Source organism: Natrix helvetica (genome assembly GCF_964273705.1).
Source record: "Natrix helvetica genome assembly, chromosome: 2".
Classification (NCBI taxonomy): Eukaryota; Metazoa; Chordata; class Lepidosauria; order Squamata; family Natricidae; genus Natrix; species Natrix helvetica.
Genome location: NC_138552.1, coordinates 52,376,395 through 52,401,591, shown reverse-complemented (window position 1 = coordinate 52,401,591; position 25,197 = coordinate 52,376,395). Strand labels below are relative to the sequence as shown.

The window sequence follows — 25,197 nt, the reverse complement described above, 5'->3', positions numbered from 1 at the left end:
CTCTTATGTTTCAGGGAAAGCATGCTGGGCTGGGTCTCATCAGACAACATTGCATTAAACAAGGAATATGCTCCCAGATCTTACCTGGATGGGCAGGATCATTGGGAGAAAAGGAGTCCTTCAAATAGCCAGACCCCATGGCATAAAAGGCTTTATAAATCACAAACAGCAGTTCAAATTGCATTGGAAGCTTACTGGTAATCAATGTGGCTAACACAGCAGGAGGTATCTTAGTATACCCATAACTGCCCATGCCAACCTATTCTGGATCAGTACAGTTTTCGAGTGGTCTTAATGGGCAGCCCCACGTACAGTACACTGTAATAAGGCAGGAAGAAGGTGACCAAGGTATGAATGATTGTGAGAATGAATTCCCACTTTAAGAAAAGGTGCAATTAGCATACTTGTCACCTGCTGCTTGAGCAGGAGCTCAAATTGAGCACCAGTTCTGTCTGGAGGAGTGCTACTACACAAATAATTCACTAATTCTTTCCCATCCAGATCCCAATAGCTCTTTGGGCACAAAACCTCAATCACATCATATGTACAACTGAATATTTATGCAGGAGGATCAAGACAACCTTGAGAAAGAAATTCAAGAGCAGTTATATATTTTAAACAAAGCTTAGCTCTGAAACAAAAAACTGAGTAAGAAACTTGAGATTGCTGTGACCTGATTCTCTGGATTGGAGGAGAAAGAAATTCTCTAGGCTTTAATATTCTGCTCTCATACCATGCAACAATAATGTAGAGTTCCATTTCACTTTGTGGAATCTTTTTCCTGATTTGGGTTGACTCAAAGGGCTGATATCACGTGATCATGTGTGAATGATGGCCTAGTCCAGTAATTTTATATACAAGTTAAATAGAAGCACTAAGAGTGTTAAGTCCTATGAGACCCCACATATGAGGGATATTCCGATTATTTTCTTCCCCATCAACACTGATTAGAACTAGCTACAGAGAAAGGAGAAAATCCATTGCAACAGTGTGCCATCCACTTCAGTTTACTCAGACAACCCAGAAGGATATATCATGATCAATGACAACAAAACTGCTGAGAGTCCAAGGAGAATGACCATTGGCTTACCTGAAGGGTCCTTTTCTGTACACCGCGGGAGAGTCCAAGCAATGGGTTAATTCAGTCTGCTTGCCCTTAGGACTGAGGAACTATTTTTCCTTTAGCCACACCTCCTCCTGGTGTGCTCAATCCCCCAGAATTCTTAGAAAGAGTCAGTTCGTGCGGACGGAGCGAAGCGTCCAAGATGATGTACTGTTGACACGAAGAACCCGAATCCCGGCCTTGAGAGCCAGGGTGGGTTGGACTCTCCCGCGGTGTACAGAAAAGGACCCTTCAGGTAAGCCAATGGTCATTTTCCTGTACACCGCTTGGAGAGTCCAAGCAATGGGACATACCCAAGTTATTGTCCATCTGGGCGGGCAGAAGGCTCCCGGGATTCGGTCTCTGACACAACCGCCTGGAGCACACGCCTGCCGAAGGACGCCTCAGCCGAGGCAAAAATGTCCAATTTATAGTGTCGCACAAATGGAGAAGGAGAGGACCACGTAGCGGCCCTGCAGATGTCCAGGATCGAGGCCTGGGTGGCCCAGGCCGCGGAGGTAGCAGCACTTCGTGTGGAGTGTGCAGTGATGCCGCGCGGAACGGCCTTGGATTGACTTTCATAGGCAGTCGCAATGCAGGCACGAAGCCACCTGCCAATTGTGGAGGAAGAGACCTTCTTCCCTAGGGAACCAGGCTGGAAGGAGAGGAAAAGAGCCTCTGACTTCCTGAATTCCGCAGTACGAGCGATGTAGACCTTCAGGGCCCTCCTGACATCAAGATTGTGCCAGGATCGCTCTCTGGGATGCGACGGATGAGGACAAAAATTTGGCAACACAATGTCTTGCGCTCTATGGAACCATGAGTTTACTTTGGGGGTAAAGGTCGGGTCCAGCCTCAAAATGACCCTGTCAGGGTGGATGACGCACAGATCCTGGCGAACAGAAAGAGCCGCCAGCTCCGAAATCCGGCGAGCTGACGTGATGGCAATCAAGAAGGCCGTCTTCAGCGTCAGGAATTGAAGAGAAGTAGTGTGTAGAGGCTCGAATGGAGGGCCAGAGAGGGCCCGCAGGACCACGGACAGCTGCCAAGTGGGGTAGCGATGAACGGTGGGAGGGCGAAGGTTAGAGGCGCCCTTGAGGAAAAGGCGCACCTTCGGGATTTTGCTGAGAGGCAAAAGGTGGTCGCCCGACCAGACGGTGGACAAGGCCGCCACTTGGCGTCGAAGGGTGTTCGGGGCCAGGCCTTTGTTGAGCCCCGCTTGAAGGAAGTCAAGTACTCTGGAAACAGGCGCGGTCGTCGGCTCGATGAGCAGCTCCTCACACCACTTGGCGAAGGCGGCCCAGGACGCATCATAAATCCTGGTGGTTGAAGGGCGTCTCGCCGCCTGAATGGTGTTCACTACCTCCTCCGACAGGCCTTGGCCTTTTAGTTGGTCCCCCTCAAGTGCCAGACGGCCAACTGGAGCCACTGGGGCTCTGGATGAATCACGGCCCCCTGGCTGAGGGAGATCTGGTCCGGAGGAATGCGCCACGGAGGAGACACCGACAGGTGGACAAGGTCGGCGAACCACGACCTGCGGGGCCAATGCGGGGCCACGAGGAGGACCTCCGCTCCCTCTGCGATGACTTTGGAGATGAATTGAGGAAGGAGAGGCAGGGGAGGGAAGGCATACAGTAGCTCGCGGGGCCACTTGCAACGCAGTGCATCTGTCCCCTCCGCCCCCGGGGTGAAGAACCGGGAGTAGAAGCGGTCAAGCTGCTTGTTGTCCCTGGACGCAAACAGGTCTACGGCCGGAGTCCCGAATCTGTCGGACATTTGGTGGAACAGGCGAGGGTCCAGTTTCCACTCCGCAGGATCTATGGTTGTCCTGCTCAACCAGTCTGCCTGTGTGTTGTCCACTCCGGAGATATGGTCGGAGCGGAGGGATTCCAGATGGCGCTCCGCCCAGCGGCCCAGGGACTCCGCCTCTCTCATCAGTGCTCTGGATCTGGTGCCGCCCTGGCGGTTGATGTGGGCCTTGGTGGCCACATTGTCCGTCATCAGAAGCACATGTTGACGATGGATGGACCGGCTGAAATGGCGCAGGGCCAGGCGAGCAGCTCTCAGTTCCAGCAGGTTGATGCTGTAGCTGGTTTCCACTTGGGACCACTTGCCCTGGACAACCAGGGACTCCATGTGGGCTCCCCAGCCGGAGAGGCTGGCGTCTGTGGTGATGATCAACCTCTCGGGCTCCTTGAATAGGTGGCCCTTGAGGATGGCCGGAGACACCCACCAGCGGAGAGACCTCTTCACGTCCGGCGTAACTCGAATCGGCCTGGTAGAGTTGCTCCTGGATGCCCTCTGGTGCGGCAGCAGCAGCCACTGAAGAGCCCTGGAATGCAGGCGGACCCACGGCACGATGGAAATGCAGGAGATCATTTTTCCCAGCAGCTGCGACAGAAGGACCACTGGAGCCTGCCTCAAGCTCATCACCTTGTGGGTCATGGACCTTAGACCGGCCAACCTGTCTCGGGAGAGGAAAACCCTGCACAAGTTGGTATCTATCACCGCCCCCAGGTGTACAAGTCTGTTTGTTGGAGTGAGATGGCTCTTCTCTATGTTTAGAGTGAAGCCGTGATTTCTGAGGGATCTCATAGTGGTTTGGAGATCCCGCAGGGCCTGCTGCCTGGACGACGACTGGATAAGGATGTCATCCAGGTAGCACTGGAGCCTTATGGGCCTGCGTCTTAGCTGGGCCGCCACTACCGCCAGCACTTTGGTAAACGTCCGAGGAGCGGACGAGAGGCCGAATGGGAGAGCTTTGTACTGGAAGTGGCGACCTGCATAATAGAAGCGCAGGAACTTCCTGTGCTGAGGACGGATGGGGATGTGGAGGTATGCCTCTTTGAGATCTATAGATGTGAGTAGATCTCCCTGTCGAATCCCCGCCAGAATGGTCTGCAGCGACTGCATCTTGAACCTCCGGTAGGCGATATGCCTGTTGAGGTTTTTGAGGTCCAAGATGGCTCTCCACCCCCCCGAGTTCTTTGGCACCAGGAAGAGGATGGAGCAAAACCCCCTCCCCTCTTCGCCCTGGGGAACTGGTTCCACGGCCCTGATGTCTAGGAGATGACTGACTTCCTGGTCCATACGCTCCCTCTTTTGGGGGCAGGATGGGACAGGGCACCGGATGAAGGTCCGGGGGGGGAGGGACAGGAACTCCAGAGAGAGGCCTTCCCTGACTATCTGCAGAACCCAAGCGTCCTCGGTGTTCTGGGCCCAATGGGAGGCAAACAGCTGGAGGCGACCCCCGATGGGCGCCGAGCCCGGGCAGTCACTTTGACTTACGGAACGGCCTGTTGGAGGCCCCACCGCGGTTATACTTGCGGAAGCCGAACTGCTGCCTGCCTCTGTCCCGAAAGGGCGCCCTGTCCTGGGATCTGTCGCCCTGCTGACCGAAGGACCTATTGGAGGGAGAGAAGGAAGAGGCAGAGGTGGAAGGCTCGGAGGCACGAAAGGACTGCCTCCTAGAATAGGGAGCGGTCTTACGTTCCTGCTTTTTGTTTAGAGAAGGGAGGATCTTCCTCTTGTCCTTGGACTCGATGAGGAGAGGATCCAGGGACTCGCCAAATAATTTGGACCGCTTAAAGGGGGCGGAAGGCAGTTTCCACTTGTTTTTCTGGTCCGCTTGCCAATGTCGGAGCCAGATCAGCCGGCGAGAAGTTATATTAGAGCCGAGTGCCCTGGAGGCAAATTTAGTGGCATTAAGGGATGCATCAGCGGCATACTGGGAGGCCGCGATTATTTTAGACACGTCCTGGTGGAGGCGGACGTCTCCCGCCGGGAGCTTGGTTAGGAGCTCGCGCAGCCAGATCACAGAGGCCATATTGAAAAAGGAGGCGGATGAAGCGGCCCTGATGGCCCAGGCAGCCGCCAGGTGGGTTTTGTGGCACGCCCTTTCCGCCTTCTTGTCCTCCGCCTTAAGGCCTTCCAGGAGGTCGGCCGGTAGGGAGGAGTTGGAGGTGAGCGCAGCGATGGGCGGGTCGACAGTGGGAAGGGCCAGAAGGTCCTCCAGCACTGGTTCCATAGTATAAAGCTTCCTATCTACCCCACTGGGAGAGGACTGCATGGCTGGCTGAGCCCACTGGCGCTGGATTAGGTCGAGAAACAGCCCCGGGACCGGAACCAGCTCTTGTTGGGGTGCTGGGACATCAAACATGACCGCATTGGGATTAGCCGGAGTGGCATCTGCCGCCGGCGCAGTCGGTTTGGGCTTGATCCCCACCCTGGTGGCAGCCTTGACCTTGTGAAGGACAGATTTGAAAAGGCTGGGCTTGAACAGACCCGCAAAGGCGGGCGCTTCAGGGGGAAGGTCCTCGTCGTCCGAGAGACCTAGCACCTCCGGGTCAGGGTCCTCAATGGCAGAGGCCTCGCTGACCACCGAGGATTCCAGGGAAGGATGGCGAGCACGCTTGCTTGGAGGGGGAACTACCTGATCGGGTTTGGGACCCCTAGGGGCCACTGCAGTGGGACTCTTAAATTTCATGGCCTCCGTGATGCCCTTGGCAATGGCACAGGCCATTAATTCCTGCATGCGGGGAGATAACTCCTCAGAGTCAGAATCAGGATCCAAGCCCTCCTCTAGGGGGGGTGAGGCCCCCTGCATATCATCTATGCTAGCATCCCCAGGGAGAGGAGCCTGCTCACAGGCCCAAGAGGGTGCCGGGGAAGCCGGCTCTACAAATGACCTATTTGGGGATAGGTCCTGGGACTCCACCTCCTCGGCGAGGACCATCTGGAGATCCTCCCGGGAAGGAGGGATTCCTGAGAGGGACTGCTCCCTGTCTGCCTGGCGTCTGGCCTTCTCAAACTGCTTGTCAAGGGCCCGCTGGCGCCTTTCCGCATCCTTGGCCTCAGCCACAGAAGGGGTTCTGGAACGCTGTTTCCCAGAGCTACCCCCACCACTCTTGCCCGCACCCCCACTCCCCGATGAGGAGGAACCCTTGCTAGGGGCCTGCGAGAGGCTCGGCCTAGTATCTTGGGAATCGGGGGGACTGGGCAGGTCCATAGTCAATGACCACACAAGATGGAGCAAGGCTATGATAAGGCAGAAGGAGAGAGAGAGACTGGTTGCTGCAAGGGGAAACAAAACAAAAGGATTCGTTAAATTTGCCATATGCACAGTAATTGAATCAATACGTATGAAATTATCCCATGCTTAATACCAGTCGGAGGCCCAGGGGTAGGATTGGGGCCTGCACCGAGGTGCAAGGCTCCGCAGGAGAAGCAGGGAGGAGAATGACTATAAAAAAGCTTTGGCCTGCGCTTACTTAGGCCTCCTCCCTGAGCCGGTATGATGACCGTTGGAATGGCACAGGAACCAGCGCCGCTCGCAAAAATAGACAAAAGGCGAAGGTGGCGATCCTAGCCCGAGAAACCCTTGCTAGGCCCTGCCACCTCCAGCGGTCTCCTGATAACGAGGCTGATGCAAAATGGCGGCCATGGCTGGGCGCGCTTATTTTCGCGCCTAAAATGGCCGCCGCAACAGCGTGGGGCTAAGGGAGAGCGAGGAGCGAACGCGCCTTGAATGGCGACGATCGCCCACTCCTCCCTGCGGCAGAGGTCCTCTAGCAGGCCGGGAACGAAAAATACTTCGTTTAAAACAATAAACGGGGGGCCTGGGGACGTAGGAGCCTCGCCGCTGCAGCCGCGCCGTTTTAAACGACAAGCGGCAGGCCTCCGAAGCCGTCCCATGAGGATCAGCTGAGGGGCACCCCCCACCACCTTCCAGCTTACCTCCTGGCCTTCAAATGCAATCTCTGCTGGAGAGAAGCGCAGCAATGAAGAGAGAAAAGTCTCACAAGGTTGGGGAATGTTAGGAAATAGAAATAAAACGCAAATAGAGAGTCCAAGCCAAAAAAAGGATTAATTTAGCTCAGAGCTCTAACTAATTACGTCCAAACGGGCTGACTGAGGAAGAATTCTGGGGGATTGAGCACACCAGGAGGAGGTGTGGCTAAAGGAAAAATAGTTCCTCAGTCCTAAGGGCAAGCAGACTGAATTAACCCATTGCTTGGACTCTCCAAGCGGTGTACAGGAAAACTAGGACAATTGTTTAACCACTATCTTGATTATACCATTGTGTATTTACAAAATGATTGATACTGCTTTGATACTATATTCTGATCTGAAATCTGATTGAAAAAGGTTCAGATAATCCATTTTCTTCAGAGGTTGCTGAAGATGCAGACTGGCCACCTCTTCCAAAACATTCACTAAAGAAATAAGTTTGGAGACTGGATAAAAATTGTCCAGCATCATTAGACACAGCAATGGCTTCTTGAAGATGGAATGCACATCCTTATCGTTCAAAGCAGATTAAATCCCCTCTTCATTTAATGCTGCATGCACACAGACACAGTCCACATTCTGGAAAGCAGTAACAAACCAGAGGTAGAGGGGGGTCATGGGTCTAAAGGGCCAACATCTGGGTTAAGTGTCCCAAGGAGCCTGTCCACTGCCTAAAGAACAACAGGTGCCCTCTAATAGCCTCTGCACTGATCAGAACCATTTTATCTGACAGGAGCCTGGAATATTCCTCAGGGAAACCTTGAAAATACTCCTATGATTCTTTCCTCCTCAATAGAGATAGGTTTATCTTTAAAATCTTATCTTAAATAGGTTATCTTAAATATGGTCAGTGGTAATATGAATGTAGTAAGAATGGGAAAATAGATGCATTTTGCTGCTATTACTACCACACTATAATCACTAATATGGGCTCTTAACATACTGTACTGTATATTAGGTTTGTTAACTCTTTTATCATCTTCAATACACTAAAGCAGTGATGGCGAACCTGTGGCACGCAGAGCCATTTGTCAGGGCACACGAGGCGCTGCCCTGTCAGCTGGCCAGCGCGCTTGCGCCCACTGGCCAGCTGAGTTCACCTTTTTAAAAGCTATTTTTTGCCTTCCCCAGGCTCCAGAGGCTTTATAGGAGCCTGGGGAGGGCGAAAAGAGCCTCCCTCGCCCCGGAGGCTTCAGGGATTGTCCCTGAAGCCTTCGGAACGCTTAAAACCACCCTCCAAGCAACCCGGAAGACTCGGAGGGTCGTTTTAAGCGTTCCGAAGGCTTCAGGGACCGTCCGGAGGCTTCCCTGACGCCTTCGAAGCGCTTAAAACGACCCTCCGAGCAACCTGGAAGTCATTTCCGGTTTGCTCGGAGGGTGGTTTTAAGCGCTCCGAAGGCTTCAGGGAAGCCTCCGGACGGTCCCTGAAGCCTCTGGAGGGCCTCCGGGGGGTCGGGGGAGGCTCCTTTCACCCTCCCCAGGCTCCTATAAAGCCCCTGGAGCCTGGGGAGGGCGAAAAAAGCATGTAAAAATGGGGGGGTCACGCGTTGTGCGCACATGCACACTGGGGGGTCGCGCATTGCATTATGGGTGCAGCACGCCCGCACTCGACCCCCCTGCGCTCCCCCCACTTGTGGCACGCGAGCCAAAAAAGGTTCGCCATCACTGCACTAAAGTATTTCTTCTGTTGTTTCATTTGCTGAGAACTCTCCACCCCTCTACACCTATTTAGGTCTTGGTAATACATGCCAGATCAGTCACCTCACCCATAATAAGAATGGATGAGAGCAGTTTTAAATAACATGGCATTTAATAATTGCAGCTATGAAGCTTTAGAGATTTGCCGCTGAGGCTGAATGCTAGTGTCTGGAAGGCACAATCAATTTCACCTTTCCCATGATAAACCCACCCTCAAATTCCTGTCATATTTCCTCTGCCCGTAACAACTGGGATGTTGGTGTCTGTCCTCTCTACATCAATGTTACCCCTTCCCACACCTCGCTGATTATCTCCCATGAACCAGGGACCATCTACTAATTAATTGACAATGCTCATCCTCCTCCAGGAACAATCAAATATTCTAGGCCAATTATCAGACTGCATTGTTCTCAAGCTGCTTCCACTTAACAGCAGCTGCAGGACAGTATAACTATCTAATTTCAAAAATCATTACCCATACAGACATTCAGTGACCCTTTTGCTGTAAACCTGGGATAGCAGATGCCTACATATACAACTTCACTCTCACACAGGACACAACCAGAGGTTCCTTTAGTCCAATAAGCACTCCAGTAAATAGTCCAACATACACTGGCAGCAAATCTAATAAAATTGATGAAAAAAATTCCAAAATAAACATAACAGAGTAGACTCATAAAGGAATTCTACATCCACTAAGTTACTAATAGCAGCAAGCTTTCTCTAGGTTGAGAAAGGGCAGAGTTATGGAATGTTAGACTTACTTGCAAGTCATCTTGCCTTCTCTATAAAGCTCTGCTTTGATCAAATGTAATAGCAATAGCAACAACAGTACTTATATACCTCTTCACAGTGCTTTACAGCTTTCTCTAAGCAGTTTAAAGGGTCAGCATATGGGTCTTCATTTTATCAACCTCAAAAGGATGGAAGGCTGAGTCAGCTTTGAGCCAGTCAGAATCGAACTGCTGGCAACCAGCAGAATTAGCCTGATGAGACATCAATAACCAACTGTTGTCTCTGAGCTGTGACTTTAACTTTGTAATATCTTTGCTACTGCCTGTTTAACTGTTCAATCTTTTGTACTTGCTACTTAGAGTATATTTATCTGCCTTCACCTTTGGGTTGTTTTTTCACTACACTTTTTCCTGCTGATTCTGGTATGAATAAATTGGAAGAATCAACTCCAGACTAATTGCCTAAGCTTAACTTGAAACCTTTTGCTGGAGCCAAGGCAACATGCCACTTGATTATGCTCTACTTGTATTGGTACATGGAAAAGCATTAAAGATTGGGAAAATAGCATCATATTTGCTAAAGAGACTTGGAATACTTTAACTTTTCCACATATTCTTTCAGTCCAAGTAAATCTGTTTTTATCTCTCCAAAATATATTTTCTGTAACTTGTATTCAACATGAAGTGAGAATTAGAACAGATTACATACCAGAAAAGAACTACAACGTTGAACAGCTTAGTGCAAATATCATGGATAAGACACCACTTCTAAATCAAGATCAGAAAAAGGTAAATTTCTATTTGGCTTAAAACAGGTTTTCTTCTGGGGATCAGCATTTGTTGGTGACAATGTTCGGACATGCTGTAAATTTATTGCATTTGTTTTCTTAGCATTCATTTTCTCTGAATTACAGGAATTACATCATCTGTTTTATGAGGATGATTTATTGCAATTTGTTTTGAGGTTGATATATCAGCCTGTCAAAGACAGGCAAATTATTGCTTCCTGTTAAATATGGCAGAGAGTCTGAAGAGGTGTTGTCCTTTTGCTGCAACAATTTCATGGGAGGAGAGAGGCATACTGACAGTACAGCTTAGCATCACTTTCTTATAATGAAAGAGAGATCTTGAAGGATACCAAAATCCAAGAAATTATTCTCAACAGGACTGCAAAAATGTGGACAACTATAGCAGCAAAGATACACAGAAAACTTTTGAAAGTTTTGCTATCATGAAGTAATTGGACTGTTGCAGCTCATACTTGTAGCTCTGGAGCACATAAGCTTTAGTACACAAGGGACAGTGACTGGGGATCTCACAATTATACTTAGCAGGAAGCCATTACGCATGAAATCTTGAAGATAACATTGGAATGGATTTAGGTTGACCAGGACAAATTGTTATAGTTATGATAACATAAGCATAGTTTTGTAAAAATATTAGCTAAAACGTGCTGTGTGACTTGGGACAGTCATTATCTCTTAGCCCACTGTAATCCCAGAGATAAATATTGTTAAGATAAAATGAGAATTGATCCCCACCTAAATGCTTTGAGTAACTTTGCTATTTAACTGTGATAATAAAATAGAAAATGCAGCATACCAGTTCTTTAATTGTTCAGCAGAACCTTTTTTTAAAAAAAAATTCTTTCTATCCATTTTCAGAGACACAATGCCTCCACTATACAGGAAGTTCTATTCTTGAAAATGCATTCTCAGCATATGATGTTAGTCAGTCTCTTGGGTATCTGAATTAACAAAGCTTCCTTCCTGAACCTCTCCAATGTCTATTTTTCTGGACAAGATTAATAACAGGAGACAAATTATAATTCAGCAGCCCCCAATTAAAGAACTTCCCAAGGATTTCCCTCCCCTCCATAATTCCCAGGAAAAAATGAAAAATGTGTCTGCATGAATTTGCTGCTGATTTCACTGAGCACAATTTATCTCAGCCACTCTGACTTGCACTCTGACTTGCACTAAAAATGAGTGATAGTTTACATACTGGCATTGATTATCTTCTTTTTTGAGCTCATAGCAATTTCAGTGATAATCATACCACCACCATTCCACCAAAGTGCATCAAATTGGGATATACCATATTGTAAAGATATTCAAGTGTGATATATGAAATATTTCTTTTCATGTACATGGGTTAATTATTTAAAAAACATTTATAACAAGTACTAAGGCAATTTATGGCATGCTTTTCCAAAACAGATAGCATTAAAACTAGCATTATGTTTAAAAGTAATTACAAATCACGGGAAATGAAAAAATAATTTTAAAAAGTTTGGGATTTTTATCACATTCGTAGCATTGATTACAATTCTATATGCATTATTATATAAATCTCAAATAAAATCCTTCTATTCCTTCAATTGTTTCAACCCAAATCATTTCATAGCTTTTTAAAATTCTCTTACTCCTTTGTGTTTACTCCTCTTCATATACTTTCAGGAAAGAAATATTGGAATAGAATTCATATCTTAATACAGAAGATTCTTAAATGAATATAAATATAAAACTGGGGCCTTTGTTTTGGGTCTAACAGACAAAAAAACTTGAAAAATGGAACTTTGATGTTATACAGTATATGCTAATAGCAGCAAGAATGCTCCATGCATAAAAATGTAAAGTTACTTTAATTCCCACAATAAATGACTGGCTGCAAAAACTGATTGGGTTAGCCAAGATGACTAAATTGACTGATTACTTAAAGAAAAGAATACAACTAACTTTGCTTTTACTTGGAAACTACTTTTTAACTTCATGCTTAAAGGAGAAAAAATGAAAATTCAACTTTGAGTTTTGTAAATTAGTTAAGTTTGTTGTTATACAAATGGCTAGTAACATATTACAGGTAGTCCTCAACTTACAACCACAATTGAGCCCAGAATTTATATTGCTAAGTAAAACATTTGTTAAGTGAGTTTAGCCCCATTTTATGATTTTTCTTGCCACTGTTGTTAAGTGAATCATTGCAATTGTTAAGTTAGTAACATGGTTGTTAAGTGAATCTGGATTCCCCATTGACTTTGCTTGACAGAAACTGATCACATGATCCCAGGACACTGCAACCATCATAAATATGAACCAATTGCCAAGCATCAAAATTTTGCTCATGTGACCATGGGGGAGCCGCAATGGTCATAAGTGTGAAAAACAATCAGTCACTTTTTTCAGTATCATAACTTTGATTGATCACTAAATGAACTGTTGTAAGTCGAGGACTACCTGTACTATGTAAAAATAAAAAGTTGAGGTTTATGTTATTACCTTATTGTACTGCACTAAAAAGAATTGAAAGTCAATGTTTTTGTTTTTCTATCATTCATCTTACACATTTTCCTATTTCCTTTTTCCTCTCCTACTTTCTTATTATTTTCATTTTTCTTTGTATGTTATATTTTGATAACTAATAACATTTGTAAGACAACATACTTCCAAACAACTTATTTCCATCAGAATTGCTTTGTATTTTTTCTGCCACTGTGCAGCATTTATTCTCATGCAACCTTTTTTCTATCCACAATCTCCTTAATTTTATCATTATTCCATGCATCCTTTTCCTTATTTCCCATCAGCACAATTTTCTGCATTTCAGTGGTGCTAATATATTTTTTCCAATTATGTTCCAAGCAACTTCTGCATTATTTTTCATTTTGCTCACTTTTTATTCATTCTATTGAGAAATTAATTTTAACTTCAATACTTTTCATACAGAATATATACACTCTTTTCCTGCAGTTCTTTCATTCTATTTCTTTCACTTTCCCCCTGTTCTTCCATGCTCATTCTTCCCCAAAGTCTAATATCACAAATAATGGTCTCTCCCACATTCAGAACCATTAAATCTTTGTGCTCTTCACTGATTATCTCAGCCCTTCATAATAAATGATCAATTCTATCTTACCTTAAATTAATAGTCATTCCTTTGCCATATTTACATATGAATATATGATAAATGAAAAGACATGTTTATGTATCAATAGACTTACTTTTATGAAAGAAGCAAACCTTTATTTAAACAAAAATATACCAAAATGTTATCTATTCTCATTTGTTCTTGGGTTTCTGAATGGAACTTCCGGAGATATAAAAAAGACTTTGTCCTGTTTGATGGCATAATTATAACAGACAATAGATTGATGTAGAAATGAGACCATGATACAATCAAAGGAAACAAATGGTAAACAGCATAGCAAAATAACTGAAAGTAAACACAATAATAAAGGGATGTTGATGACAGTTTATATATTTTTTCTCTTTTTGTTACTCAGTGCTTGAAATACGATTGTTCATAATAAAAGTCAGAAGATCAAACTCTTTATACAGCCTGCGAGCCTCATGTATATTTCTCTGTTATGAACTTCTAGTAATATCAATTTTAATTTCAATTAATAATCTGGTCATAATAAAATCTGACCAATTTTTCATTTTGTAATTTGAGGCAAGAGTGACACCTTGTGTGCAGAATGAACAGGACAGGACAGTGATTTTTGCTCCTTGTTCTTAGCATTACAAATCCACAGAACTGCTTCTTAGAATTTTGGGACCGATAATGGGAAACGTACTATCAATCATATATACAGATAGAACAAATTAATCAGAATAAGTATTTTTAAGCATCGATGCAACTACAGAAACACACAGGTGGCAATGTAAAGCATTTTGCAGTGCTTAGATTTATTTGTAGTGACTCTTGATAAGGGTAACATCCTGAGGAAAATTACTCCTTCCCTAAACAGTTTACCAGGAAAAGAAAAAAAGGGGGTATTAAAAACAAGAAAGGAAAAAAGGGGGAAAAAGAGGCAGTATAAAGTACAGTGGTAGCAGAAATAATAGGGCTTTAAAAAATATATTGTACCCCCAACTGAATAAACCTCAAGCCATGATAGGTAAACTATTTGAACCAATGGCCCCATCTGGAATTTTGAGAGTATGTTGAAGCACAACTATGAGGAGTTGCTATAATGGTTAATTTTACCATAGGGTTAAATTTATTAACTCTAGCAAAAAGTCAAAGGGGGAAATGATTGTTTAAAAAAAAATAGAAGGGAGAGGATCAGGATGTGTTCTAGCCCAGGGAAAGATTTAACCATAAGATTTTAATGAAAATAAAGAGTCAGAAATGTAGACTCAGTGAGCAACTATTTTTAGGCTGATTCATTAATATGTCGGTGTGGTTAAGTATGATAGCTTCATCTCTGGCGTTTACATGCTTGTAAAAACAAACACAGTAGCTACAATGATTGACACTTAGCAGAGCATGCCAATGCTGTTTTTAAAGTATGTCATCAGTTATATGTCATCAGTTAGATCCGGCAAGTTTTTTCTAATTTCATTTTACAAAGCTGGAAATCATATTATTTGGTTTTTGCCTACAGAGAAAAGTAAAACGACAGCTAAAAAATACGACAGTCTAAGCATGAAGGAGAAAGCTGCTGTATCAGGAAGATGCTGCCAAGTATTTTTGGTTGGTACCTGACCTGGGGGGAAAAAGGGAGGGGGACTTTTTTTACCCTGCAGCCTTAAACAGATGCACTCCCATGCATACACCAGCTGGAAATGAAGCCAGCTTAACATTTCCAGTTTCCTGCTTTGACTATAGTGGCCTGATTTCCTGTCTGGATCGCATTTACTGTGGCTTTGATAGGTTGATTTGTTGTCTTGTTTACCACTCTTGGACTGGCTGAAAATAAATAATAAAAAAGAAAATATCACAGTTTAAAAATGTTTGCTCCCTCAGTGAACCTGTAAAAAAAAAATACACACACACACAACCTGCCAGCTGTTTGCAGTTTCACTGATGAACTTTGTCCCAAAATGTGGAAAAAAATGCCATGAAGGTAGTGACTAGTAATCAGGAGACAAGGAATGTGTCTTCCACAGCACACACAGTAGCAACGGAGGTGACGTTTTTCTATAATTAAATAAAATGAAGTAAAGATAATTAGTTGTGTTGGTAGAAGTAAAAAAAAAACCCACTATTACTGACATATGGGTAGTACAGGTAGTCCTCGATTTATGACCCCCAACGGAGCCCAAAATGTCTGTTATTAAGACTCTTGTTAAGTGAATTTTGCCCCATTTGGCGAACTTTCTTGCCACAGTTGTTAAGTGAATCACCGCAGCTGATAAATTAGTAACCTAGTTCTTAAATGAATCTAGTTTCCTCATTGACTTTGCCTGTCAGAAAGGCACAAAGGTTGATCACATGACCTTGGGATATAGCAACGTTCATAAAAATGAACCAATTGCCAAGCATCTGAATTTTGATCACATGATCGTGGGGATGCTGCAAAGGTCATAACTGTGAAAAATGGTCCTAAGTCACTTCTTTCAGTGCTGTTGCAACTTTGAGCGGTCACTAAATGAACTGTTGTAAGTTGAGGACTACCTGTACTTAACTCACAAATATTTATTAAGTGACCGTTCAAAGTTACAACAGCACTGAAAGAAGTGACTTACAACTGGTCCTCACACTAACAACCATCGCAGCATCCTGGAGTCATGTGGTCACCATTTGTGACCTTCCCAGTCAGCTTCTCACAAGCAAAATCAATGAGGAAGCCAGATTTGCTTAATGACGGTGTGATTCCTTTAACAATGATTGGAAAAAGTTTGTAAAATTGGGTGCAACTCACTTAACCACTTTGCTTAGCAATGAAAATTCTGCTCCCAATTGTGGTTGTAAGTCGAGAACTTCCTGTATACCAGAAAAATAGGCAAAATTGTTTTCCCCACGGGTCTGAGGTGGGCGAAGGATTACACTGCATGTTTTTAGCCTCGAGAAATGGTCAGTGGCCAAAACTCACTCTAGGAAAAGTAGGTTCTACAAACCAGACTAAGTGCTAAATATTGTATGTAAAAAAGGGAAGATATGGGTGGAGTTAACTCCTTATATGGGACTTGTCAATTCACAAAAACAGGCTGCCATGATGATGTGCCCAGGTGCAAGGCAAAAGATAGGCTAACGGGATTGCCTCCCTCCCCTCTTGACTCCAACTATCCCACAGTATTTTATTTTCTTCTCTGAAACAGAAAGACATATGGCCAAATCGGGGGGGGGGGGGGGGGGGGCTTTTAAAGACTTTTTAAAGACTTTTTCCAGTTCAATTAGCTATCTGGTGACCTAAATTAGCCAGGAAAATCAGACAAAAACAAGACTATGTGTTTATGTAGACTGTTTATGAAATTCCTGTGGTGTTAACAAAAAAACACAAAACTTGTAAGAAAAAAGTATGAACAACATCAAAACAAAAGAAAACCACAAAAAGACTGTTGGTGATTTTTATCTGCACATTTTTGCTAATCTACACGTTTCCAAAAAAAGATCACTTTTGCTTAGTATTATCAAGTTCGTCTTCAGTAATCTAGATTTTAATTTATAAGTATAATCTTTATTGTCATTGTACTTAAATACAACGAAATTGGTTAAGAGTCTTTCTACGGTGAGAATTTACAGAATGACAAGAATGGCTTCGAAACCCTAATTTACACACTCGCACTCAGCTCGTATGTGCTGACCATGTCTTTTCTTCTCTAGGCTATTATTTTAAAGTCCTTATTCTGTACTACAAAACACCAGCCTGTCACAAAATTCAAAGAAGAATGAGGAGAGACAGGACAATGGCCCAAAGAGAAAATAATAGTACATAATGAACCCAAGGACTGGGTTCTGCTAAGGATTACTAATGAAGAAACTTTTGTTAAACTGACAATGAATGAATGCAATTGGCTTGGAAAAACAGAATTGTCATTTTGGCTTGATTTATTTCATATATTTCCCAGCTTAGGCAGATGGGTTGGTTCCTTTTGTGAACCCTACTCTCCACACAAGATTTTCTGAGACATTACTCTTTTATGTATGAAGGTCCTGTGATGCAAACTCCCTTCCTATGCCAGTGCACAGGAAATAAAGTTTGCACAGAGCTTTGTATCTGAGGAAACACTTGAAGTTCACCAAGGAGGGGCTCCTTGGATTTTGGCCAAAATACTTTTCTCTGTTTTATTAATAGCTTACAAAAACAGTGGTTTAGCCACAATTGAACATTTCACCTTTGCATTTGGCAGAGATTTTAAAGGGTGTTCAAATCCTTCCCCAACACAAAGAAAAGGCAAAAATATATTGAGTTCAGAACAAACAAAAAACAATATGAAGCATTTACAAAATGTGAATACCTCCAAATTATCCTGGAATGTCATTTTTGTACTTAAGTAACCACATAGGAAATGTCAGTTAGTAATCTGTGTAAATCAAAATAATTGCATGAATGTTACAAATCTGCTAACAATGAGTAAACTAATGGTTATCGGCCAGGGGTGGGTTTCAAAAATTTTGGGAACCTCTTCTGTAGGTGTGGTCTGCTTTGTGCGAGTGGCTTGCCGGCCATGTGACCAGGTGAGAATGGCTTGGCAGTCATGTGACCGGGTGGGAGTGGCTTGGTAGTCATGTGACCAGGTGGGAGTCTTTTTTTATATCTTCTTTTTGTAGATCATCCCTTGGGCAAGACGACGTCACTGAATTTTTTCCCAATGGATGTTCTACAAAAAGAAGATATAAAAAAGGAAATTTATTATTTTGTGCACTTACTACTTAAATAAGATTAAAATAAGTACACAAAACAATAAAAGAGCTACTTACAGAAGATAAGTAGCTTACTACTTACTACTTGTATTTCAAAGGGAATACAATACATATTTAATTTTACACATGTTAACAGCTGCTGGAATTGTGTTTGCACAACAGTGGAAAAAACAAAAATATGAAAATGAATAAATATTAAAATGTGCAGGAATGAATAAATTGACAATTAAAATCAAGAAGGCTTCGAATACTTTTTCATGAGGGATTTGTTTTATCAATTGCTAACTAACAGAAACAGCAATTAGAAATCTAAAAGTATGAAAGAAAACACCAATTATGTAAGGAAAGGTCACTAAAATGTATAAGGAAATATTATTAGTACTTGATAATTATTAATGTGTAGATAACTATGGGACATTACACACCCACACACGCAAACTATGACAGTGCAGGAAAACACCAAAAAATAACAATTTCCCCCCCAAAAGACTGCAGATGAAACCAGTTTTTTTCCCTAACCCTAAGAACAGAAAAGACAAATCCACTGGAATAAAAACCATCAAGGCATTGTGGGAAATTATAAAGGATAGTGCCAGGAAGCTCACAGAACCAACAACCACCTCACAATTACCTAAACAACCAGGTATCACACAGAAACACACAAAATCTGGCAAAGCTGCCTTGCACCAACCTGGCCTGCCCATAGGAAAGCAGCCACCTTGAGACACATAAACCATGCACCAACCTGTACACTTAAAAGCAACATATTGCAACACAAATAAAACTTTTGCAAAAAGGAATAACATTTCTTGTAATAAACATTCTATAAACAATAAATAAAAATTCCCTAAAAATAATTTTAAAAAAAGATATTCTACACACAATAAATTAAAATAAAACCATTAAAATATTCTATACATAATAAATTAAAATAAAACAATTAAAAATATTCTATACACAATAAATAAAATTTGAGATTGTGGAGATGTAATTCTGAGGCCGGTCATTGTGGAAAGTCCTGATGAGGAGTTCGTGATGACCATGAGGCAGGAGGCATATAAATTTAATAAATGAAGAAATAAATGCCCTGTGGTCTCGATGGTTTGCTTGCAGATGTTTTATTGTCATCGGTGTGAGATACCTAGCTGGGTCATGAAATGTCTGCAAGAAAACCACCAAGCTCAGGGAACACCAAGGACCCCGCTGTCGTCTCCTTCCCCCCCTCTTCCTCCTCTCAATATATCCCACTCTTTCTAGCACTGATGATGATGATAATACCTGGTTTGGGTAATGAACATCTGCAAGAAAACAAGCAAGCTCAGAGACCACCAAGGACTACACAGTCATTGAACTCCTCCTCCTCCTCTCTGTATACCCCATTTTTTCTAGCACTGATGATGACACCTGGTTGGGTAATGAGATGCCTGAAAGAAAAACACCAAGTTCAGAGAACACCAAAGGACCCCACAGTCATCTCTCTCCTTATCTTTTTCCCTTTTGTCCTTCTCCTTTCCCCACAACCCCGTTCCCTTCTAGCACTGATGATGTTACTTAGTTTGGTAATGAAATGTCTGTAAGAAAACCACCAAGCTCAGAAAGCAGCAAGGATCCCACTATCCTCCACCTCTTTCTCCCTCTCTTTCTCCTTTTTGTCCTATCTTTCTCCTCCTTCCCCAACCCCACTCACTTCTAGCACTGATGATGTTACCTAGTTTGGTAATGAAACGCCTGCAAGAAAACCACCAAGCTCAGAGAGCACCCAGGACCCCTCATTACAACCTCATTACAAACTACCATCCGTCTCCCCGTGCTCAGAAAAGGAAGCCTGGGTAAATCCTTTGCTAGCAGGCAGGTTCTAGGATGCCTGCCGCCACCAAAGGACCTTCCCAGAGTTGCTTTTCTGAGCACGGGGAGACAGACAGCGCAAAATACCGTCCGTCTCCCCGTGCTCAGAAAAGGAAACCCGGCTAAGTTCTTTGCTAGCAGGCAGGTTCTAGGATTGCTGCCACCAAAGGATCTTCTCGTAGTTGCTTTTCTGAGTACGGGGAGATGGGCGGTAGTTTGCGCAGTGCGGTCAGCACCTAGGAGGTCCTAGGAGACCAGCCATGCCGCGGAAGCTCCCACTGCCGTCCCCATCCCCATGCCTTCTGGAGGCCAGGCATCTTAGACAAGTCCGGGGACCTTGCAAAGGCCTTGCTAAGTTCCCGAACTTGTCAAAGACGCTGGCCACACCGCATAAGCTTCCACCGCCGTCCCCCATGCCCGTGCCAGTGCTTTCTGGTGGCCCTGCACTATAAGTGAGCCCGGGATCCTTGTAAGGCTGCCAAAGGTCACCGGACTCGCTCATAGTGCAGGGCAGCGGCAGGCCGATCCAGATGGCCTGCCGCTGCTCCCTCTGCCTCGCGCTTAGTTGCAGCTTACTTACTTCCTTGGAGTCGGCAGGCAGCAATAGAGAGCCAAGCAGGAAAAAAGGTGGGTTTAGATAGGGTTCTTAGAGGCGGGCGGGGCGATTGGTGAGCCAGCCAATCAGTGAGTGGTGGGTGGGGCTAGGATAGTGCAGACGGGCAGGGGGAGCAAGCGATGGAGCAGCTTTTGGATGGGCGGGAGTGAGTGAGCGAGCGACAGGGCCAGGGCATGCATTCTGGAACTTACTTCCGGATCCACCAGTAGAACCTCTTCTAACCGGTTTGGTAGATTGGATGAACTGGTAGAACCCACCTCTGTTATCGGCTATCAATTATTAACCCCATTTAAAATCTCTTTTTATGCTGCAATATTTAGCCTACATGAAGTCTCCCTCTTTTTTCCATTTTTTGGAACAGTTCTAAGCTGTTCAGTGTTTTACAGGAAATGCAAATAATCCAAACTAGAGGGACCACAGAAAAGCACTATCAATTCTTTTAACCATAGTTGACAGACTGCCTTGGTTTGCCACTTGTATATACATTCTTATAATGCATGTGTCTGTTCCTTTTCCTCTCTCTCGGTTTCTTTTTGCAATCTTTGTATTTATTTGACGGGGATATAAATCAAAGTTTATGTACATATTCTTTAAAATCCAGCTAATACATTTGTCTGTCTGTCTGTCTGTCTGTCTGTCTATTGTACATGTGCACCTCAGAATTCCAAGGAATGGGATGCAATTGCTGATGGGAACTAAGTCCATACCTGCAGTATAGACTTCTTTTTTTTTTTTTGATTAGCTGTTCGAAGCACAGAAGATAAATTAACCCTTTTTAAAATGCTTTAAAGTAGAGGAAAGTTACATCTCTCCACAATAGCCAGTACATCATCTTCTAAAAACTATAACAAGTAAAGAAATGCTGGTTTTGATGTATGAACACTCCTACATTTTAAAAAGGACTGTTCAAAATACCACAATAAAGGGGATGGGAAGAAAAAGTATGCTTATCTATTGTGATATTATATTCATTAGTTAGATGCTCATGTATTTATATCAAAGCAATGGAAACACATTGCCAAAGGAAGAATACAGCAAATACAAGCTAAAGTATTGCTTTGCAAAAAGAAATCTGGTTCTCTTCCTCTAAGATTCATACTGAAGCTTTTTGTAGTATTTTCATAAAGTGCTGTATAGAATGCTTTTACGGGGGTTATATGTTTCTTCGCTTTTATGTTTTCCCAATTATATTAAAAGTCACTTTTGTGAGATTTGGGCAGGCATATAAATGAAAATGAATGAAAGAAAAATTGTTGACCATTTGATTAAGCCAGGAATGAAGGCTTCTACATATTTTTGAAATAATCAAAAGTTGTTTCTGAAGATTACATGGGTACAATGCTGTTTCTTTTTAATTATTCCATTTGATTTTTCTTTCTTTTAATGAAGATTTATTCCTTTTTTAATACACACTCACACCTTCAGTCACTGACCAGGAATACATACATATATGTATATATTCAAATGTTTATATACATTATATTAAAATCAATTTATAATGTGTATATATGATACATTATATGATATACAATATATTATCTATAGCAGTGCGGTGAGGTTTAGGGCTGGTGAGGCTGGTGACGTCATCAAATTATCATCATGAAGGGAGGACTATGACAACTTTTATCTTTGCAAGCGTGCAAGCAAAATACCCCAGGATCACCGTGGCGGGGACAGCAACTCCTTCCGCTGCGCTGCGGAGAAGAGCCACAGGAAGGAGGGGAATGGGACCACGTGTGCAGGAGGCTCCTCAGCGCCAGCCTCAGATCTGCGCGAGCCGTGGTCCCCTTCCCCTGCACACGTGGTCCCATTCCCCTCCTTCCTGAGCCAACATGAAGGGGACTGCGACTGCGCTGATCTGAGGCTGGCTCTGAGGAGCCTCCTGCACACGTGGTCCCATTTCCTTCCTTCCTGCGCCAACATGAAGGGCTGCCTCCTGCACACATGGTCCCATTCCCCTCCTTCCTGTGGCTCTTCTCCGCAGCACAGCGGAAGGAGTTGCTGTCCCCGCCACTGTGATCCTGAGGTATTTTGCTTGAACGCGCAATGAAAGATGAAAGAGAAAAGGGGAGATTTTTTTTTCTTTTCATAATGAGAGCGGTGAGGCTCTGCCTCCCCTGCCTGCACATCACTGATCTATAGCATGTATGATACATTATACATATACTGTAGCACACTATGTACAAAATCTAATAAACAGAAAAGATAAGTATGTGGTTTAGGATTTTTTTTCATTGATGTTTCCATAGGAATGACTTTTAAGATATTCCCATGGGCAAAAATCATGTCATGCATCACTCTTACATCACTCATTCTCAGAGTACTGAAATCATCCTTCTGCTCTTTATAACAACTGTCTTTGTGAGGCTTGTGTTTTTATTTTGTACATCATTTCAAAATGAATACGTTTTTCCACATTCCATATTCCCAGTCTTAGCTTCTTTTTACATGCTATATTCTACACAGCATGTAAATGTGTGTGCGTGCATGCACATACCAGCATGTATACACACAAACATATACAGCATACCATACAGCATGTATTAAAATGTATTATAACGTGTGTGCGTAATGCATCATACATGCTGTTGTATACATATACATATGCTTTTTTGTCCATCCATGGTCATTCTGTTTTTTGGTTTAGATAAGGAAATACATTTGAGAGGACGACCAGGTTCTGTAGTTATTCAGTAAAATGGAACTTTTCAGTGCTGATAGGAAAAGCATACCATGTGTCAAATTTCATAATTTTGCATCTTCTAATATTGTCCAAGCCAAGTGTTGGTAAAGTATTTTTTTAAAAAAGAGGGGCAGCCAGATGCTGCCTCTCTTCCGTGGGCATGGCTGGAAGATCTACATAGCAAGTCATGTAGTAGACACTGTATAGTGTTGGATCACAAGCAAGCAGGCTGCCGATAGGACACTGCCACAATTCAGGGTAAACCCCACTTCTGGCCTTTACCTCCACCCTCCATCCCAGTAATGATGCCATTCTTAGCAAAAACAGGTGAGGGGGCAAATTTGGCCCATAGGCCAGAATTTGCTAACTTCTACTCTAAGAAGTAGAATGTTATTCAGAAGATGTAAAATGGTGTTAGAAGTATCCCTTGTGACATGTATTATCATTTTCTACTTTAAGCACATCTCAGTGTACAAAAACAACTAAAATTTAGAAATAGCATTAAAATATCAACTATTAAAAATGATAAACATGAAAAAGAGAGACAATTATGGATCAAACTGAATAAATATATAGCCCACATAATGGTGGGGCTGGCAGAAAGGACTTAACATTTGAAAGACTTCACTGATGATATTTCCTAAACATCCAAGTAGAAAGAATTTCAAATAATGGGTGACACAGCTATTGGCCAGAAGGCACTCTGATGCTTACCTTCAAGGGTCCTCCAATGATTTTAGAGAAGGTCACCTAATAACCAAGATTGGGGGCTGTAAGGTAAAAGGGGATGACTCTCTCATTTCCTCTCCCAGAAATCCTTGTACACACACTGCCCTGCTTTCCTGCTTCAGCACAACCACTTTGTATATTAGTACTTTTGCTACTAACACTCACTATAAAAGAGTATATCCTCCAGCCAATACCAGATCACCAAACTGATAAAAAATAAACTAAAATCTATATTCCATTCTGTAACTGTGGCATGAATGTGCATAATTTACACAATTATATTATGAAGCTGTATTACAAACAAGTGAACGATACAACAAATATTCCATAATACTGCTAAAATTGCAGGCAGTATTGTAAAACAATCTCTCATAGAATGGTATGTAATAGAAAACTGCAGAGCAATCATGATTAGTAGCTTGTTTTTATTTGGAAGCCCTCTGGAGTTATGAGTCCCAAATGCACAAAAGGAGAAGGACTATACAAAATCACTCCAGATATGCAGAGAATATGTCACCACAGACAATAATCACAAACATTAAAATTTTAGAGAGGTTAGAGTGTATAATTAGCAACACACATTGCAATAAAATTTTAAAAACCTGAATTTGGTTACAGATTAATTTGGCTACCTATATTTACCCAAACATCAATCTCTTTTATAAATCTCTTTCTGGTTCAATATTACCTTGTCTTGCTTTTTTTGGAACATCCTAGCTTATGTTCTGAAGTTCAGGATAGATGATAAAACCTCGTTTCTTTCAGTCTTCCCTCCAGGATCCTTTTTTCCGTGCTGCTGCCGAGGTCACTTGCTTCCCTCCCCCCCCTCTCTTCTACCTTTGAACCTTAGGGGTTTAAATGCCCCGCTTTTTCCTTTGGAGGAGGGAAATGCTGACGCGCTTCCTTTTCGCAGCAAGGCAAGTCTGAACTTGTCTCTTTGGCTGTCTGCACGTGACCAGCCACTGCAGGAGGGCTAAAGATAAAAGTGCGGATTCCAGGTCTAGGTCTCTGTCAATCCTGAGATAGCTGAGTGAAGAAGGTGGGGGAGGGAAAGGTTTGCCCCCACTCCCTTGCCTTGGGGACTGGAGGTATGTATGTTTACATACAGTCTTCCAGCCAATCTTTGATTCCTGACGACTCCCTGAAGCTTTCTTCACAAGATTTTTCAGAAGAGGTTTGCTATTGCCTCCTTCCTAGAGCTGAGAAAGAAGCAGTCACCCAAGTGGCCTTGAGCCTAAGGTGGATCTAGACCAGGGGTCTCCAACCTTGGCAACTTTAAGCCTGGGGGACCTCGAGAATTCTGGGAGTTGAAGTCCATCAGACTTAAAGTTGCCAAGGTTGGAGACGGCTAGTCTAGAACACCTAGTTTCTAGCCTGATGGCTTAATTACTACCTCAAACTGGCTGTC

General features: G+C 43.4%; 1 protein-coding gene across 3 annotated transcripts in view; it reads right to left on the bottom strand.

The window, feature by feature from the left end:
• APC (APC regulator of WNT signaling pathway) overlaps positions 1-24,720 on the bottom strand; it is a 137,369-nt gene extending 112,649 nt beyond the window's left edge. For 2 of the 3 annotated variants that reach the window (XM_081943423.1, XM_081943424.1), the window contains exon 1: positions 24,478-24,720. The gene's annotated coding sequence lies outside the window, so the exon portion shown is untranslated. Of the gene's footprint in view, positions 1-15,101; positions 15,125-24,477 lie in introns of those variants that run through there. The other variant, XM_081943426.1, reaches the window with a different exon arrangement.
• Positions 24,721-25,197: the final 477 nt, after the last annotated feature.